Source organism: Mauremys reevesii, linkage group 2, assembly GCF_016161935.1.
Source record: "Mauremys reevesii isolate NIE-2019 linkage group 2, ASM1616193v1, whole genome shotgun sequence".
NCBI lineage: Eukaryota > Metazoa > Chordata > Testudines > Geoemydidae > Mauremys > Mauremys reevesii.
In genome coordinates, this window is record NC_052624.1 from 77,321,524 (window position 1) to 77,342,647 (window position 21,124).

General features: G+C 45.3%; 1 long non-coding RNA gene across 1 annotated transcript; it reads left to right on the forward strand.

Moving 5' to 3' along the window:
- The first annotated feature begins 6,175 nt into the window (after window positions 1–6,175).
- Window positions 6,176–9,731, forward strand: LOC120396393. Its single transcript, XR_005593095.1, has 4 exons — window positions 6,176–6,289; window positions 6,544–6,670; window positions 8,457–8,572; window positions 9,135–9,731. It is a non-coding gene; the product is annotated as an uncharacterized LOC120396393 (long non-coding RNA).
- The last annotated feature ends 11,393 nt before the right edge of the window (window positions 9,732–21,124 follow it).

A 21,124-nucleotide genomic window follows, 5' to 3' on the forward strand; every position in this document is an offset into this window, starting at 1 on the left:
GCCCCAGTCCTCCTCCCTTTCCCCTGGGTCTCCCCTCACCTCCAAAGAGGGAGCCTAGCAACACAGGGCTGCCAGACCCCACGGAGGAGCTGCTGGCCCCGCAGGAGAATACAGAGCTGCTGGTGTTTGTCCCGCAGTTGCTCAACTCCTGCTCTGGGCTGGGAGGAGGCGCCACAGGTGCCAGGGTGGGGCAGGCAGGAGGCTCCTCTGGGGCCAGGGTGGGGCTGGCGGGAGGCTCCTCTGCGGCCAGGGTGGTTGACGGCTCCTGCTGGGCCCTGGGGCGCAGCTCCTGGCTCCTTGGCTTCCTGCAAAGGAAGCCCCAGAGCTGCCTTCCCCAGCTCCTGCCCTCCCCTGGCTCTCTCCTCCACAGCTGAACCCGGGGCCACCTCCATGTCTGCTCAGAAAGTGCCTCAGGTTCAGCTAGGGGAGCTGCTGTCTTCCTCCTCCTCCAGCAGGCGACGCAGCTCCTCCCTTTCCCCTGGCCACGAGCCTCTTCCCTGCCTGCGGGGACAGAGGGGCCGCTCTCCTCCTGGGCAGACTGGCTGATGTTTGCTGCCGGCTCTGGAGCCACCTGCCTGGTCTTCCTCCTGAGCATCCGCCTGATTCGCTCCATCCTGGAACTGAGTGGGGAGCAGCCATGAGTCTGGCTTCAAAGCAGCCTCTCATTAACGAGCCTGCCTGCTCCCCTGCCCACCTCCCCTCTGCTGAGGCAATTTCTCCTCCCGACACATCCCACCCCAGGGCACAGGAACCCTCAACCTGGGGGAACAAACCCTGACAAGGGACGGGACGGGAGCCCTAGTGGTGGGATATTCCCACCACACGGGGGATGGCTCTGGAGAACTCCACTTACTTGCTCTAGATCAGATGGAGCTGGATGGCAGATGCTCAGGGTTGCTCCTCCTTCACCCTCCTCGATCTCCGCACCCAGGTGGCCGGCAACGGGTGCCGCTCAATGCCCTGCCAGCAGGGCAAGGGGTAGAAGCCCGAGATTGAAACTGGCTGTGAAAACAATACAATGCCACTAGCGGAACACTCCTGGGACACTCCATAGCTGTACCCGGGGCCACCTCCAATTTGGGCCCAGAAGGTGCCTCAGGGTCAGCTAGGGGAGCTGGGGTCTTCCTCCTCCTCCAGAAAGCCAGAGCTGGGAAGTGCCAGCAGGACTCGATTCCCAGTCTCCCTGGATCTGAGTGGGACCTGTTGTAGTGACTGACGGATTTGCTCCTTGTCCCCCATCCAAAGCCAATAACACATCCCTGGGTTGGCAGTCATGAGTTAGACCTTCTCAGCACCCCTCTGTCTCCCGCAGCCCCCAGCTGTTCCTTGGATTGCGGTGGCTTGGACGGTAACAGGACTCGATATTGTTACTGGCTCACTGGGTGGTTCTAGCCAATGAGGGTCTCAGTCTAGCCTCAGAGGCCCACACCCCCAGACACTACAGGTCAGGGTGGATTGATTTCATTCCAAATGTTTTGTAGTTGTATTTTTGAGTTATTTTCCTAACGAGGGATTGATTCTCATGAAATTCTTAGTGGTGGCCGATGACAGAACACGGAGCAATGGTCTCAAGTTGCACTGTGAAAGGCTTAGCTTGGATATTAGTTCACTAGGAGGGTGGTGAAGCCCTGGAATGGGTTCCCTAGGGAGGTGGTGGAATCTCCATCCTTACAAGTTTTTAAAGGTCAGCTTGACAAAGCCCTGGCTGGGATGATGAAGTTGGGGTTGGTCCTGCTTTGAGCAGGGGGGTTGGACTAGATACCTCCTGAGGTCTGGTCCAGTCCTAGTTTTCTATGATGCTAGGAATAGGGATCCATTCAAACATGTTGACTTGCTGGTTTTGCAGGATACATACAAACAAAAAGGTTGACTGAACCATTTGTTTTCATTTCAAACAAACTGAGGTAAAGAAGTATCTCTAGTTCGTGCACTGCACTGATTGTTCCTGCTCATAATTGTCCTTCCAGATTTTAGAAGTAGTAGCTCACATCTCCTCCTCTCTAGCGTTTATTCATATATTACAAGAGGAAAAGAAGCCTTCATCCTTTTTCAACTCCCAATCAGTTTCTTACATTTGAATGAAGTAGCTGCATCAACTGGAATGAAGAAAATATTCTTTCTGCACCTGCAGAAGAGGCTAGTGCTGCCAAAATCTGGCTGAGTGTTTCAATAACTTCTGGACCCCCAGGTGCTTAGGCAATGACTTCCAACAGTTCAGTGCTTTGACTTCCTCTGACACTTGGCAGCAAACATGGACTTCTTCATGTAGGTATTTATTTAAATTACTTTAACAGGCTGGAGCAACTAGAGGCCTTAACATCACTTGTCATTGTTTCAAATTTTATACTTGATAGGTTTTTAAAAAAACTTTCAATATACATTTTAAAAACCCAGTTTCAATTTAAAAAAAATCTCTTTCTGCGGGGGGTGGGGGATGGGTTGTGAAAAAGCCATTGATTGGTCTTGCCCTTGATTTTAGAAGAACTACTTCATCTGAGAGAATCAGAAACTGCTTGTATTCTAGTCAAGGAGAGGAGGCAGCAAAATTCATCCTAGCAGTAATTTGTTGGGCCTTATTTGCTCAGTCTCAAACAAACAAGTGTGCAAAACTCTAGCTAGTCTCTTTTATGTAGGCCCAGCTAAGAGATGGTAGGAGGGGCAGGAATGCTGTCTCCGTACCAGATCCAGTAGCAATTGCACAGGATATTGCCACAAAACCTACATTTTACTGCCAAACTCTCTAAGCCATTCCTCTCCTGCGCTTCCTGGTTTCTAAGTTTCAAATCCACAAAACCTTCCCCTTGACAGTCACTGCCCAGGTGGTGCAGCAGGCAGAGGAACCTGAGCAGTAACATTGTGACACCAGAGGTAACTCAGCCACCTGTCGCTCCCTGACTCCACTAACCCTGAGCATAAACCCGAAGCCTGAGCCCTGCCTTGGGCATCGCTCCCAGGGAAACCTGCAGGCTCATTTACTGACTTATGCAAATCACCTGTGGAGAGTTAGCACTGACTGGCTGAATTCACTCTCAAGTCACAATGCCCTTCAGCTTACAGCACTAATGGAAGGGGCCCAGGGTGGAAATCAGGCTTTTTTGGTGGCCCATTTTCCAATTGAGAAGAAGGGACAAGAGGGAAGGAGGAAGAGGGAAGCAAAATGGTCACATTCCAAACGCCCCCAGCGAGTCACAGATTAATTCCAAGCCCAGAGGAAACCACTGTCATCTGACTTTCTGTTTCACTTCGGCCATAGAATGTGCCTCAAAATAATTCCCATAGGAATTAGAGCAGATATTTTAGTAAAACACACAAGCTTGATTTTAAAAGAGGCCAGTTGTGGCAAATCCAGCACAACCCTCAGTCAATTGCTCCAAACTCTGAGGTTAAAAATGCTCCTCGCCTTATTTCCAATGTGTATTGGTCTAGCTTCAATTTCCAGCCATTGTCTGCTCAGAACCTTTATCTGGTAAAGGGAAGATGGAGACTTGCTGCAGCAAGGCTACAGGGCTCTGCGAGGTTCCCCTTGCCCCACATCCCTGTCCTGCCTGGCTGTTGGCAAGGGAGCTCTGTGAGGTCACAGACGCCTCATTCATAGAATCATAGACTATCAGGGTTGGAAGGGACCTCAGGAGGTATCTAGTCCAACCCCCTGCTCAAAGCAGGACCAATTCCCAACTAATTGTCTTTGCTCAATGGGCTGAGTTCCTGCCAAAGGCCTTTGTGAAGTCACTGCCGCACCCACCTTTCCCTGGCAGGCCTGATGTCTGCCCCTGGCCAGCCCAGCTGGATGTTTGAGCTGCACCCCGGATCACCCCACTTGCTCAATATTGATTCTGGGGAGCAAGCAGGCTACCCAGTAAAACAGCAGAGTCTGTTCCACACCCCACACTGAGTTTTTCATAGAGGCATTGGTTGTGAAACAATTCAGTCTCCTAATGTGGCCTCTATTTCACGGGCTATGAAATTTCACACTCTTAGCACCCTATTAAGCCCAATTGCTTGTAAGCCACTAAAAGGCACCTTCCCAACCAGTTATGATGGTAGGACACCAGGAAACAGGGACTCTACCTCTCCCCTGGGTAATTTGTTCCAGTGGCTAGTCTCCCTCACTGTCAAAATTACATTGGAAATTGACAATCTCTGATAAGGGCCAAATTTATGACAATCTTTTAAATAATTTAAATAGAAGAGAAAAAATAACATTCAGTAGAACATGTTCACTGCCAAGTTTTTCAGACAGTCGCACCACTGATGTAATAGCTGAAATGCTAACCCAGCTTTGGGCAGCAGTAAAGGTGCAGAAAATATTGTCTTCCTTTCAGTTTATTCAAATCATTCAGTTCAATCGACTAGTTTGTTGAAATTCAAGAAAGCCATTGGGAATTCACAAAATAGGCAAACTTGTTTTCCTCCCTCAGTCTAGGGATGAATACTAGGGGATAGATCTACTGGTTCATCAATCTAGAAACTCGTGGAGACAAGAATGTATCATTTCACTTCACTAACCACACATCAAATTGCCTTTGTTTAAGAAATCTGTTAGTTTGAAATGCAAAACATTTTGATACAACTTCTTTCTTATGCTTCTCTTTCTAGCTCTGGCATGACCTTGCTGTGTGACCAAAGAGAGGTCACTTCTTTTCTCTTTCCCTCAGTATCATGGGGGATGGAGAAAATTCTCTCAGTCCTAGCAGGAGAGAGATTGAGCAAGTCAGGCGTGTTAGGGCCCTCGCGCTCTAAAGAACAATGGGCGATTGTTGTTTGGGGCAAGAATCCCGATGGATTTGTTACTTGTCCCCCAACCAAAGCCAATAACACATTCTGTATTTTCAGTCATGAGTTAGACCTTCTCAGCACCCCTCTGTCTCCTGCAGCTCTCAGGTGTTCCTTGGATTAGAGAGGCCTGGATGCTAAGAGAACTGGAATTATTTTACTGGCTTCCTGGGTGTTACTAGCCCATGAGGGTCTCAGTCTGGCCCCCAAGGCCCACACCCCCAGACACTAAAGATCAGGAGGGGTTGATTTCACTCAAAGTTTTTTGTATTTCCATTTTTGAATTATTTTCCTAATGAAAGATTGATTCTCATGAAATCTTAGAGCTGGTAGATGACAGAACAAGGAGCAATGCTCTCAAGTTGCAGTGTGGAAGGCTCGGATATTAGCAAAAACTTTTTCCCTAGGAGGGTGGTGATGCCTTTGAATCTGCTAGGATAGAGTCCCCTATCTTGTACTTAGAGCCTATATTTTTTCTTACCTTCTACACAGATGACAATGTCTTTGAAACAAATCCACTAGGGAATGAAAAACACATGCACAGAATCTCCTGCACACCAACGTCTCTTGGTCCTGAGTGAGAGACCGTGAGCCGGAGGCTTGCTGCAGCAAGGCTACAGGGCTCTCCGAGGTTCCCCCTGCCCCGCATCCCTGTCCTGCCTGGCTGTTGGCAAGGGAGCTCTGTGAGGTCACAGATGCCTCATCATCTTTGCCCAATAGGCTGAGTTCCTGCCAAAGGCTTTTGTGAAGTTACTGCCACACCCACCTTTCCCTGGCAGGCCTGATGTCTGCCCCTGGCCAGCCCAGCTGGATGTTTGAGCTGCACCCCAGATCACCCCACTTGCTCAATATTGATTCTGGGGAGCAAGCAGGCCACCCAGTAAAACAGCAGAGTCTGTTCCGCACCCCACACTGAGTTTTTCATAGAGGTTATGACACAATTCGATCTCCTAATCTGGCCTCTATTTCACAGGCTATGAAATTTCACACACTTTGCACCGTATGAAGCCCAATTGCTTGTAAGTCACTAAAAGGCACCTTCCCAACCAGTTATGATGGTAGGACACCAGGAAACAGACACTCCACCTCTCCCCTGGGTAATTTGTTCCAGTGGCTAGTCTCCCTCACTGTCAAAAATATGTGCCTACGTCTCATTTGAATTTCTCTGGCTTCAGCTGGCAGCCGTTGGTTCTTGTAGTGCCTTTTTTGGCTAGATCGAATTAGTCCTGTCCCATGAAATGCAATCTTCCCGTCCTGCTGGACCCCCCAGCCAGGAGAACCCAGTAGGGGCCTCCTAGCTGTTTCTCTGCCCGGCTGGTGACAGAACTTCCTCTCCGTGGGGTATCAGAATGTTGTGGGCTGACCCTGCCTGTACTCACCCAGCCCCCACCACACAGTGTCAGGACAGCACAGATCCAGATGTGGGAGACTCAGCTGAGTCCCATGGGAGTCTCCCCTTCTAGGGCTAACAGAGGTCCAAGAAATGGGGGGACACCAAAACATCTAACTGCCAGTGGTAGGCCTCCCTCCCTTCCTTTGAGGACCCTCCAGCAGGCCATAGTCCAGTCCAGTGCCCTCAGGCAGATCACTCATCAATTCTAAAGTAACCATTTGGGGTCTGGCCCCCTTCCCCTCGGGCAGCTCAGATAGGCAGTGATCATGTGAGCAGTCATCATTCTCCACCACGCCCTTCTGCAGGAGTTGAATTTTGGTGAGGTTCTATTTCCTTCCTCGGGCAACTGTTGACTGAACTGGGTTTCTGCTTTTCAGGCCCTACCTCCAGGCCTGACCATGCCTTGAAGATGTGGCAGGTCAGGGCTGCGTGAGCTCATAACAATTCCGTAACCTTCACCTGGCCGTTGTAGGATGTGTACACCCTGTCACATGACTAGATAGGGTAATACCAATTTCTGATTTTCTCACATTTCTAATATTTGGGAGGGGGAGGGAAAATGACAGAGGGAAGGTCATTTGGATGCCTTGTTTGCAAAAGTCCAGCCTTACCTCTGCTTTTCTCACATTTCTAATATTTGTTTATTATTATGAACTCTAACATTCTGGAAGGCAATAGAACTTTCAAACCTGGATGTAGGACTTTAAACTTGATTCATGTTTAATGATTTTCACCCAGCATGCCCCACGGAACTATGTATAACTAAATAATAAGTGTACATTACATTTCACTGATTTTATTTTTAATTAGTGAAAATTGTGAAATCTGACAATTTTTTCAAAGGTTAGAACATTTCTTTAACCTTGCTGACGTCGACTGAATTGCTTAGATCCCCAAAGGTATTTATTTAGCTGCATTGATTTCAATGGGAACTAGCACCTAAATGCCTTTGAGGATCTGGGCCAATGTCTTTTGTGATGATAAACAGTGAAACTAATAGCTGAAGCACATAGTAATAAAATGTTGTGACTTTTGTTGACTCAAGTTAACAAACCAAATCATCTTCTGATTCTGTCTAATTAGATCAGCCAGATAATCTGGGTGACAACAATTCAAAGAACATGGATAGGAGGGGGAAGAAAACCTTTTCCAACTGATTTGCAGTTAGACAAGAAGCTAATGCAAAGACTTTAAAAAGAGAAGGAACATGCTCAGACAGAAAAATACCTGTAAGGATCCTAATTGTTGCATTCTGAACTAGTATGGTATAAGTAAGTGGTCCTGAAAACAAAGAATTTTCAGTAATTTAATCATGAAAAAACAGGCGTATTTCTCAAGTCTGTTAAGCCAAGCACTGGTCTCAACAAAGTAAGGTTATGGCTACACTGCACTTTCGCTGGTAAAACTTTTGTCTGTCAGGAGTGACAAAAAACACACCCCTGACCGACAAAAGTTTTGCTGATGAAAAGTGGCGGTGTGGACAGCGCTTTGTCCATGGGAGACACTTTCCCACCGACAAAGCTACTGCCTCTCATGGGGGGGGGTGTACTTTGTTGCAGGAGAGCTCTCTCCTGCTGACAAAGAGCGGCCACACTGAGTACCTTACAGTGGCACGGCTGTAGCAGCACAACTGTGCCGCTATAAGGTGTGCAGTGCAGACGTATCCTAATGCTCCAGAGGTGGTAGAAAGGAGCTTCGGTAAAGGACCCAAGATATCTGTCCATTGGAAGCAGTTGAGTATTATAATGAAGTGCTAACAAAATGACCAATCCTGGGAAGTGCTTAGCATCTACAACTCACATTGCCTTCACTGGAAGCTGTGGTTCAAGCCCAGAGTGTGTGGAAAACAACTTGGGCTTTGTCTATATGCACTTTTGTCGGCAAAACTTTTATGGATCAGGGGTGTGAAAAGAACACATCCCACACGGACATAAATTTCACTGACAAAAGTACCGACGTGGACAGTGCTGTGTCAGCGGGAGAGCGGCTCCTGCCAACATAGTACTGCTGCTCCTTGGGGGTGGTTTAATTATGCCTCTCCCACTAGCATAGAGCAGCTCCACAAGAGACCTTCAACAGCACAGCGCAGGGTCTGAAGTGCCACTGAAAGGTCTGTAGTGTATATATAGCCATAGAAATAGTGATGATTATAGGATTCAGAATGCTACCAGTCAAACCACCACTGTAGGACACAGGCCAGGCCAGATTTAAGACTACAGTGATAATGCAGGACTGGAGAACATAGACCATCTATAACTAACCTTATCTGATCATTTTTCTGTAATGAAAGATGACAGAGGGAAGAGAAGAGCATAGCAACCGACCTCACACTGACCTACAGTCGCTAAGAGGATGACGAGCAGACAAACATACACTAAACAGAAATGGCAGAACTGCTTGGAGACGGTAGGATACAGTAGTTTAATCTGTCCCCACGGATTCATTAGTAATTGTATTTACTCAGAAATGCTAAAGTGTATTACAATACTAAAAGACAAACTGCTTGATCCACCATGACACAGCGGAAATGTCAAAGCCAGAGGACAGGCAATGGTGGTGTAGCCATGTTGGTCCCAGGATATTAGAGAGACAAAGTAGGAGAGGTCATATATTTTATTGGATCAACTTCATAAGTAAGCCAGAGAGGAAAGACAACCAAAACTGATAATCTGAAAAGGAATAAATGCGTTCTGTGGCAGGATATGCTAATGAGGAGACAACTCATGCTAAATATTGTCCTAATAAAATAATCTTGATGCACAGCAAACTAAAGTATCTTAGTAAATGGGGAAACTAACTTTACAAAATCTTCAGGAACCATTTGCTTCTCACCATTAAGGAAATATTATCATTCAAAGAGCTAAAAAAAGAGAGAGGACAAAATACTGAGTTGCTCCCAATGTAAAATGAAAAGGAAACGGATTCTGTACTTATTTACTCTGCAGTTCAATATAATTACTCCTTGTAGGGGTAAGGTTGCAGAAGACTGGCAAGGAGCTAAATGGCGGACCGAGTATGTGACTGAATGTGAGCGGAAGATGCAGGCTGTGCAGTTGAAGGCCGTGCAATGAACCTTGTCTGGCAGATCCTGCCAAAATGTAGTTTAGTATAGTTCAGCATGTTTTTGCCTGTAAATAAGTTAGTTTAGATAATATGTACAATTTATGAATGTAATGAATGCAGCCAGCTGTTGACCCCATATAACCCTGAGATAAGCGCAGGGGATATAACATCGCAAAGCACTCCCCTTGATGGAGTCCTGCCTGGTCAGCTGTCCTGGACGGCCAGAGTCCCCTGCAGCCCCTCCGCGCGCCTCAGGGACTCCCCGCGCAGCTTGGAGTGTAAGTCCTTCTCTCAGTAAAGCCTTGCTTATTATTTTCGGGCTGAGTGTCATTCTTTAGCTGGTATCTCAGCCCCCCCTTGTGGGCACAATTGGTGTCACGAACAGGATACTGGCGGGAGGATGCCTCTTTGGGGAAGGAAGGATAAGGGGGAGGGAGAGAGCTGCATTCCCGGGTGGCCTGCCACGGGATGGTGGGCACCAGTGGCTTGCAAGCTGGTGGGGTTGGTTGCCCCTGCTGCATGGCCGGAGCTTGAGAAGGAGCTGGGGGTCACCCCAGTTAGGCTGGAGGAACTGATATCCAAGCTCTGGCTGGATAAAGCAGGACCCACAGAGCGTAAAGCAGCAGGAGACCTGGAATGGGTTTTCCTGACCGTGCTCTGCGTGGTGGATGAGGCACTGCTGGTTCAGCGCCAGAGGATAGGATGGTTAGAGGCTGATCTGCAGCAAGCAAATGAGGCCTGTTCACGACCCAAGAAGTCATTTCTGGCACAGCCAAACGGGACGAGCGCTTAGGGCACCGATGTGCGGTCATGGCGACCTGCATTGCGAACCGCCGGAGGCGGAAGGGAGGGCGGTGGGATGTGCGCCCCCTCACCGTACGAGCGCTGGTGCGCAAAACTGATTGGGACCCAGAGACTTGGAATGGGGACATTTGGGAGACAAGCAAGTGATTTAAGGAAAGAGTGAGAAGATAACTCTGTAGTTGCTGGAGGGAACAGCAGTTGAACTTTGTAAAAATGCTAAAGATAAAAGTTCTTGCTGTCTTTGAAATGTTTGTAAATAAATCCAGGCAAAGAAATAATTTGATTGCAATCATTTGGCTATGAATAATTTAGTCAAATTAGCTAAAGAAATGTATACAGTGCTATGTAATTAAAACCCTGTTAGGCTCTAAGGGGCTACAATAAGTAGTGTTTTCTTTCAGATCACTGTGTGTTTGAAAGCAGAAGTTAGAAGTAAAAGGCCATCAAAAATTCTGGTAAAGTTAATTGTGTCCCTTTTTAAGTAAGAATCTTTAACTCGTGGATAGCTTTGGATCCAGAAGCAAGCTAGAAAACATTTGTATTAATGCAAATTATCTAACTGATAAGGTAGGAGCCACTGAAACCTGGGCTGCCTATGAAACAAATACAAGAAATATGGGGAAATTCCTCTGTTTTGCCTGAAATCAACAAGGGTATTTGTATATTTTAAGCAATGATTGACTGCCCAGAAAGGGTAGACCTCTGGTTTTTTGTTTTTCAGTATAATCAGAGAAAACTGATGCCAGCTGAACAGCATTCAATGTACCATGCATTTACTGCCACAATAGGAATTATGTTTTGTGTTCTATGTTCTGTCTTGTGGTGTTTGTCTTATGGCCAGAATTGTTGTGTTTAATATTTTCATAAGACAGTCTAGTTCAAAATTAAATAGAAGGGTCAAATCAAAATGCAGATACTTGTTTTATTCAACTACAAAGTGGTTGGATAAATCAGGAAAATGTAATATACTAAAGTCTAATACATTTGCTTAAGTAAGGAAAAAGAAATTTCATTGGCCAGATTTTTTAATTGAAAAATTGTTGTTAAATTTGCATACCAACAGTCTTTGGAAGCAAGAACATGAAAGGTTAACCCACTACCCATATTGCACATGGGATCCTTCTGGCTACCTCAGATTTCTAGCCAAAGGCCTGGGGAGGTGTAGCAGGTGGACTACATAGGCCCGTTGCCTGAAAGTCAGAGGCATAAGTACGAGCTGACTGCGGTAGACACGTACTCCGATCTGCTCTTTGTACACCCGTGTGCAAGTGCTACACAGGAGCAAACCATAAAGGAGTTAGAAGAACTTATCCGCTGTTACGGATCCCCCCTCGAGGTGCAGAGTGATCAGGGAACTCACTTCACAGGAATGGAAGTGAGAGAATGGGCTAGGGGGCAAGGGATTGTGTAGGTGTTCCACATCACATACCACCCGCAGGGCGCCAGGCTCCTTGAGCGCATGAATGACTTGCTGAAAGAGCAGCTACGTAAGCTGTCTCCCACTGAATCCTTGGCTGGCTGGAGCCGTAACCTGCGCCAGCCCGCAGCTGTGCTCAATGACCTCCCTCTGTATGGCTCCCCCCCATATGTCCAATTTAAAGGGGAGATCATCGAGCGACCCCGGGTGCTGCGAGTGCAGTGGCTGCACCCGCAAGCTCACCTTCCAATTTGGGCCACCCCGGGGAGTGCTGGCCTCGATCTGAGGGTCCCTCAAGAGAGCCTCACTCTACAGGCTAATAGCCGAAACCTCATCAGTATTGGCTTAGCCATTGGGCTCCCACAGGGCTACTATGAGCGCATCGCCCCACGCAGCAGTCTAGCCCTCAAGGCATAGATGTAGCAGCGGGAGTAATCAACGTCGACTACACTGGGGAAGTTAAGGTGCTTCTGGTGCACAACGGCCCGCAGACAATAACTCTCTCCCGAGGCGAGTAGGTTGCACAGCTGATCTGTGCGCGCATTGGGTTGCCTGACGTGCAGGAAGTGGATGCATTTGCACCCACTGCTTGAGTCGGGGGGGTTGGCTCAACTGGCATGCCGTTTGGGTCCAGGACCCCACCAAGCATAACCCGCTTGAGGGGAAATCCTAGCTGATGGCCCTGGGGATACTCACTTCGTATTGCTGAAAGGGGAAGATGCCCCAATTTATGTGCCTTCTAAGCGTCTTTCTTCCAGGCGACCATAACCACTGCATTCCAGCTTGGATAACCCCGTGAAGCATCCCGGGTGCGCCACCCGAGGGCCGTGACCTGCGTGATGTCCCTGCGACATGCCCTCTATTGCCTAGTCCTCGAACTAGGCTTATCTGCAATCGGCACCCGAGCAATGTGGCACCACAACTCCGCCATCCAATGGATGCAATCAGTGGCGCTGGCAGGTAACAAGTCAGATTGTTGGTATTGCGCGCACGCCCCCCAACTGGCGAGCGCCGGCATTCCATGGGCTGCAGTGCTGTGGAATGAATCCTGGCTCCTTAATGATATTACCTTTCTCACCAAGTATAATGAAACGCCCCCCTACTGGCACCAGGGGACACCGGTGGTGGTACTGGGGGATGAGCAGTGGTGTGTGCAGCGACCTCCGGTGACAGACGCTGCTCGCCCCGTCGGAGATCTTCCCCCGCCCTCGTATGCAGTGCTAGTAGAATACCTGCCAGACACCAGGCAATTTAATGTCATGGCCGGCCCACTGGGATTGCACAGTGAGTGGATGGCTGGGGAGACATGGGCCCCAAGTGATAATTGCTCCGGCTACTCCGGAACTAATTTGACTTATGCCAATGGCACCACCTTTTGCCATCGGTGGTGGTGTTGGGGTGAGTGGGGACTGCACACCCATGGGTTTTTGTATTATTTCAATGCCAATGCCTCCGTATGGAGGATGCCCCTCAGCACAATTAGACGCGGGCAAATTCCACACATGCATTATTGGCCTCAGTGTAACCAGAGCTCTGACAGTTGGTGTCGCAACACCTCACGCAGTGTATGGCTCCCCACGGCAGGACTGCCAGGGCTGTATTGGCTATGTGGCCGTTGGGCGTACAAAACTCTACCCAACCACTGGTCTGGACGGTGCATGCTGGGGCGGCTCCTCCCCTATTCGTATGGAATGCACACTATGCATGCTCGTGCAGTACACAATTATATATTGGTGGCATGCTCACAACGGCGCTCAAACCCCATTGTGCCGAGATACACAGGCTTTCACCAATTTGTTTGTGCCTTTCTCCTCTGGCTAGGGGTGGCCGAACTGGAGCACGCCATTGTAAATATTTCAGCCACGTTAGAGATAATAGAAAATAATACTATAGATGTAATTCAAGCTTTGCGATTAGAGATAGCCTCCTTATCCCGAGTTGTATTACAAAATCGCATGGCATTGGATTACTTGTTAGCTGCTCAAGGCGGCATTTGTGCCTTGATTAAAGAAAGTTGTTGTTTTTACTCAAATCAGGACAAACACGTTGAAACTGATGTTCACAATATGATGGATCACTTGAAAGTGCTGCATGACGTGGACTCTGAAATTTCAGCATGGGATGACTCGTGGTGATGGCTGACCTCCTGGCTTCCAGATCTCGGCACCTGGGTGAGACGCATCAGGCTCCTGTTACTAATGGCACTAGTGGGATTTGTATGTGTGTTTGTCCTTCTGCAATGTTGCATAAACTGCTTCTCCACCCTCCTGGCCCGACTGGCAAACCCCAAACCAGTGCGCACACTCACCGTGCGTTGGTGGCAGTAAATACGCCTCAGTTCGCCAAGGGGTGGAGTGTAGGGGCAAGGTTGCGGAAGATTGGCGAGGAGCTAAGTGGCGGACCAAGTATGTGATTGAATGTGACCGGAAGATACAGGCTGTGCAGTTGAAGGCCGTGCAATGAACCTTGTCCGGCAGATCCTGCCAAAATGTAGTTTAGTATAGTTCAGCATGTTTTTGCCTGTAAATAAGTTAGTTTAGATAATATGTACAATTCATGAATGTAATGAATGCAGCCAGCTGTTGACCCCATATAACCCTGAGATAAGCGCAGGGGATATAACATCGCAAAGCACTCCCCTTGATGGAGTCCTGCCTGGCCAGCTGTCCTGGACGGCCAGAGTCCCCCGCAGCCCCTCTGCGCGCCTCAAGGACTTCCCGTGCAGCTTGGAGTGTAAGTCCTTCTCTCAGCAAAGCCTTGCTTATTATTTTCGGGCTGAGTGTCATTCTTTTGCCAGTATCTCAGCCCCCCTTGCGGGCACACTCCTGTTGATTTACACTGGTATAAATGAGATGAGAATCTGGCATTGGGTAGGAGCAGCTGGCATTCTTTGCAAACTAAAGTTATATAGGAAAAACAACGAGGAGTCCTTGTGGCACCTTAGAGACTAACAAATTTATTTGGGCATAAGCTTTCGTGGGCTAGAACCCACATTGTCAGATGCATGAAGTGAAAAATACAGGCGCAGGTATAAATACATGAAAGGATGGGGGTTGCTTTACCAAGTGTGAGGTCAGTCTAATGAGATAAATCACTTGGTAAAGCAACCCCCATCCTTTCATGTATTTATACTTGCTCCTGTATTTTTCACTTCATGCATCTGACGAAGTGGGTTCTAGCCCACGAAAGCTTATGCCCAAATCAATTTGTTAGTCTATAAGTTGCCACAAGGACTCCTTGTTGTTTTTGCTGATACAGACTAACACGGCTAACACTCTGAAACCTGTAAGGTGATATAGGGCAACACTTTCAAAACTAGCCTCCAAAGCCATGCTTGCAAGGTACAAATGGCCCTGTTCAAATGAGTATTTGTGAGTGTAAAATATGCACTTATGTACCAAAGTTAACTACTGTGTGGAGAAACAGATAGTTGTGTGTGTTAGGATCTATTTGCATGAGCAGTCACCCATTTTACACACATGCAATTATCTGTTTGCATCTGCACTCACATATTTTGGCAGATGCAATTTGAGCACTTATTGTTTAAAATTTGGCGCATAATGTCCTGCACCTGTAAGAGTTAGAGGAACTATGCAAAGTTAGCAGGCAGGGATCTAGTTGTTGTCTCTGAATCTCTGTTCTGAACAATAAAGGGCAGAATCAAAATTTGGCAATGCAGCCCCCTATTGTCAATACATTGTCCAGAGAGCAACTGGTATTCTAGTCCTGCATATAAAGGGGATACTCCTTCCCTTTCCGCTCCTTCTTCCCCCTTGCATGGATCTTCCATCAAAGGCCAGATGGTGCAAATAAGGCACAGGACTGTACTGGGTGTGGTGTAGAACCTTGGAAAGTCTGGGAGGCCCATCCTGTAGGAGGATGCACCATGTGCTACTCCACACAGGGCTCAAGTAAGGGGAAGCACAGGAGAGCACAGTTGCTCCTCTGCTGAAATCAGGGTGAGCGCTCCCCCTCGTCTTCCTTTCCCTGACTTGGAGGAGCCCTGTTCCCTCCCATCTCTGGCTTTCAGCGAGAGCTGGTGAATCTGCAGTTGGGAAAAGTAGGAGTATAGATAGTTGGCTGAGGAGTTTCTAGAACTTTCAGCCTTCCCACCAGTAGGCGAAGTAGCAGCAGTAACTGACAAGGGAAGAGGAGGTAGCCCAGCCAGACGTCCCTAAATAGATAGATTTTGCAATAAATCTCTGTTCTCAAATGTCTGCAAGTCCAGATATGCAGGAAATTGCGGCAGGCTTTTCAAAATTTTTCAGAGAAGAACCATTCCAATTTTTATTTTGTTTTTACAACAATATTGATTATCCATCCTGGCAGAGGGCGTTCCAAGGATGTGGCTGGTTGGCTGTGGTTTAAAAGCACAGTATATAAAGCCATGGAAGCTCAGAATAAGTGGGTACACAATTTGTTTACTTTTTTTCAGACTTGATCTACTATATTCTAAATACCTGCACACTTTATTTGTGGAAAATTTTAAAATTAGAATACCTAAGCTAGAGGTGTTTCAGTGGAGTCACTGAATTAGTCCAATGAGCCACTGAATATTTCCACTCAAAATGGATAAAGGGATTTAGTTTGCTCAGGACTTTGAGTTCTCGTGTACACTTTGTGCTGGTCCTCTGCAGAGGGGTGAACTTCACCCAATGAGGCACAGCAACGTAAATTCTCACTGTAAAATAAGTTATGTTAATTTATACAAGCATTAATTTTCTATAGATCCCAAGACCTAACATTGTATTAATAAACCGTCGCTGTAACCATCTTATGTTGTGGGAAATTATGGAGGGGTCGGACACAGGAGGCTCAGACAATAATTATTTAATGACAGGAGATGCTGAGATTCAAAGAGTTAAAGCTTTGTAACCATTAAAACACAAATCACATGACAAAATATACAAAGTAAGAATCGTTAAATCAGACTCTAAGTTCTCACACAAGGTTTTGCCTACTTGCCTATCTGTACATTTCTATTATTGTTGATGGAAATATTTTTTGTGGGTTTGTGAGTGTCTGGCTAAATCAATGTTCCAAGCCTACAAATAAGTGTAATTTTAATTAAATAATAATGGCAAAGCACATCCTGACAGGAATCCCAAGAGAGGAGGTATATATGGACATACTTACTTTAATTTGTTGCCCCTGTTCACCAGAGATGATATTTTTTTAAAGGTAAGGCTCCCCTTTATAGCAGTCCTGGACTGGGAATTTTCCACCACTAGATGGCAGCCTTTCACTGATCGAGCTGATCCCATTGCTTTGGATTTTTTGGCCTAACACAAAGCAGAAGAGAGCGCACGGGCATATAATGTGTGGTGCATCTAGATTCAGAATTATACTACTGATTGAGATTAATTTCTATAAAAACACTATTTATTTCCTCCATTAATTAGCCATTATTAATTGTGCATATCAGAGCTCTTTTTGGTATGTATCGTCAGCCAACAAGATCTCAGCTGAGACAATAAGTACAACGGATACATTCTTTCTGTGTTACTGGAATGTTTTGTGCTTACAGAGAGGATAAAAATGATTACTAACTGTTTTAGGCGTCAAACAAGTTGACCACAGCACTGTGTCAGCTGGTCTGGAGATATTTTGAAACATCCAGAATTGATTTGCTTCTAAAAGCAGGTTTCATTTAACAGTCTAACCTCTAGGGGAAGTTAGTGATCACTGAATAAACTAAAAATATAAAATCCAATAACATCAACAAAACAGTGGTTACTTAAGCTCAAATAATTATAGGAAAGATTACTTTTATCATTCAGAAACTCTAGTTCAAAGCAGGCTGCAGTCCAGAATGCTCATAGTCATCTTTTGCACTCTCAGATAATGCTTGGCAATTATATCTAGTTTGGACTTACTGAATCTAACTCTAGTTCTTGCATTTGTTACTTAAAGAATGGTTTCGCCAGATAAAATATTCCCTGTCAATGTGACATCAGCTACACAGAAATGAATCTTTCTGTAACCTGGATACCAGCATGTCTCAGGGTATATGATAAATAGGATTAGATACTTAACCATGTTGATTTATTGCTCAATGCACGGGGTTAAATGGATGGCCAGATTTGAGGATACTATTATTTATTTGTATTACAGTAGTACCTAGAGACCCCAGAAAAGACTTTGTCCCAGGTTTTGTACATACACCTGATAAGAGACCTGAAAAGGTTACAATCTAAATAGACAAAACAGACATAAAGGGGTTGGGACCAAATTGTTTTCTACTTCACATTGGCAAAAGATCTTAGAAGTGTTCACCTTCCTATGGAAGGGCATCTGTCAGCACAGGACTGAATAGTGGCTTGGACATGGTTCCTTCTTTTATATCTAGGCCAAAGATATTTTTTGTTCAATTCAGGTCAGACGGATCAAGAAACAAATAGTGCTCTGCTCCCTGGATTCATCCACGATCCAAGCTGCATCCCCTAATGATACTACTCATAGTACCTTCTCACAGTAGATTGTCAAGCCCTTCATACTATGAGCATCACTCTTCTTTTATGTGTTTTGGTCAGTAATGAAACAGTTTAAAAAGCTGACATGTAAATTACTATCACAAAGCTGCAGAGCTACTATGTCACTGAAATGACAGAGGTACGTTACAGGCTCTCTGCAGACTCAGATCCCACGTTTCCATTAACCTTTTCTGTGAGCTGCTGAGCATCCCTTGTGAGGTGCTGTTACCCTCACCTCCTACTGGCTTAGAGTATCTACCACACATTTGAATGATGTATAAAGAATATCTATAATAAACATGATTATTGCATTGCTTCACATTTTAAGGGTTTCTTTGCACCCGTAGGGACTAGATTTTTTTTTTAAACGAAAGTTTAGATTTTGGGACGTAAGATGGCAGCCACCAGCACACTGCAAGCCAGTCCAATTCTGCCCCTGCTGCTATCACACTCATAAATATTTGACATGCTAAATCACTATTTGTAAATTGCCAGAGGCCATGCATGGAATGAAATGGACTTCGGAAGTGCAGTTTGATCAACTCATTTAAACTAAAAATTAATATGAATACTGTAAATCAAGCTATGATTGATGTAGCATTTAAATTAGTATTATGCTAAATCCAGAATAGGTAATGCCAGCAAATATCACATATTACTGTGCAATACAAAAATGCTTTGGGGACTATTGAATATTGTTCCTTGGCTTTAAAACAGATGAATTAATCAGTTCATTGAGAATTGATAACCCCATGTATCGATAATACCAGACAAAAGGGAGACCATCATAGAAATAGAGTTGTAAACCCCTCAATTGATTAAATAATTACAGTTTGAGGGGGAAGCAGTGTTTTAAATATATTCTCTTTCCGCTTTTACAAAGTTGGCCCCAATCCTACCAGTTACTGCATACAGGCAAAGGGGATTGCCTGCAAGGATCCAGCTGTAGGATCAGGGACTTGTTTTCCAAATCTCTCATTCATTTCACACTGCCCTTAACATCAAAATCCAACTCCCTGGGCTTAAATCTTGATTTCAGAACTCTTCATTTAGTTAACTAATGCATATATCTAAAACGATACAAATATACTTTGTGACATTTCCCGTTTATTTATTGCTTTTTCTTTCTTCTATACACCGAGGTATAACGGTTTTCTGGGGAAAATCTCTTGTTTTATATTGGTCCTAAATAAAGTATACAAGAGAGACCTCTTAATATACGTGATTAATGTGAAAATAAACCATTCCTCAAGTCATTTTTGATCAAAAGGACACCCTCTCAATTTATTTGTCCCAAAATTCTAAGGGTGAAATCTTGGCTCCAATGAAGGCAATGGCCAAATTCCTATTGACTCAAATGGGGCCAGGGTTCCATCCAATGATCATAATAACAAAACTTCAATGAAAACTAGTTATTGTTAAACAAATAAATATTCCCCTATAAAGCAATAAGCCAAAATACTGTATCAAAGGAACCTAAAAGTGAAATTGTGTCTATAAACAAAATACTGATACTGACTTCATTGATTTTCATCATCTAAGCTGAGAGAAAAGCAAAAAGTAAACAAAGAGCATAAAAAGGGTGAATATATTGGATCAGGATTCTGCACCACTGAAGACTCAAAGCAAGGGTGGCACTTGGAGGTATAAAATGCTGGGTTTATCTCAATGTGCTGTTAACTTTGAAACAGGGCTTTGGAGCCGAGCCCGGAGCTGGAGCGGGGCGCAGCGGAGCTGCAGGTTTTTGCCTGGAGCTGGAGTGGAGCCAGAGCACGGCTCCAAAGTCCTGCTTTGAAACCTAGGTATTACAGTTAAATAGCAATATAGTTGAATGGTTAACTACGGATAGTTTTAGTAAAAACATGCAGCATGTGTGCTTATCCCACAATCCCAAGTATACCATATCTTCCTAGGTACTAGTAACCCAGCTACTCAACTGTTAGACAACTTCTACAATGCACTGACAGTACCATCATCTGTGGCATGTTGAAAAGTGAAACTGTGAGGATAGCATAAAATACACTGAAATTAATATACAAATAAATAATATAGAGGCTCCTGTACTGCATGCACTTTTCATTTTCATATCTCATTCATTAAATTAAAATACAGGTTTTAGTGAAACCATCAAAGAATTTCCTATCTTCTGCACCACAGTGCTGCAGAATCCAGGAATTTTGCTGCAGATTTTGATTCCAGCTTGCCACATTGTACGCTGATTGCTATTTTGCATGAAGCCACTTGTGGAAAGAGGTAGTCATAGGAAATGGAACTCTATTAGTTAATATTTTTTGTTAATATCTCTTGTGAATGTATTTTATATGCTTTTCAGTAATCTCTGTTATAGTCCTCAGTGGTACTTGGCAGATGTATCCTTCTGACAAAATCTATTAATGTGTTATCTTATGAAAAATGTATTCTGTTGAATGAATAAAAAGCTTTGCTTAGTAATCGAATATTGACAAACAATGAACTAGGTTATGATGTGCCATTAATATGCTCCTTAAGTCAGCTTTCTGCTTACACTGAAGAAGAGTATTAATAACCTAAATAAAACATGCCCTAGAGTGCCTTTATACAAAAGTGAAACCTTTCTTTAATGGATCACCTGGGGGACCATCAAAAAATTGATTGCCTAATTGTGCTTAACAAAAGGCTGATCCAAAGTTTACTGCAAAGTTGAAAACCTTGGAAATGCTCTAAAGCAGTGTCATCAAAAGCAGAGCTGCCCACTGGACATCTCATTCCTCCAAGCAGGTTTCATTTCAATTACTCTCTCCCATTTAAGACACTACCAAATAACTTTTTGCCACTGAAACCCAGATTGGGCCCCTAAGATTCAGCTGTGAATCATTTGTCCACACTTAATGGGCAAAAGTGATTCACTTAGAGAGAGCAGTGGGTACAATATGGTCTCTTGGGGTTTTTTTGTAAACTGCGTATACTTCTCCAAAAATGGTCTGAAAATTGCATGCAGAAATGCTGTCTGCCAGGTTCCCACACAAGCAGGGCCAGCTCCAGGGGTTTTGCCATCCCAAGCAGTCAAAAAAAAAAAAAAAAAAAAAAGCCACGATCGCAATCTGCAGCAATTCAGCAGGAGATGCTTCGCTCCAAGCAGGAGCGAGGGACTCTCCACCGAATTGCCGCTGAATACCTGGACGTGCCGCCCCTCTCCGGAGTGGCTGCCCCAAGCACCTGCTT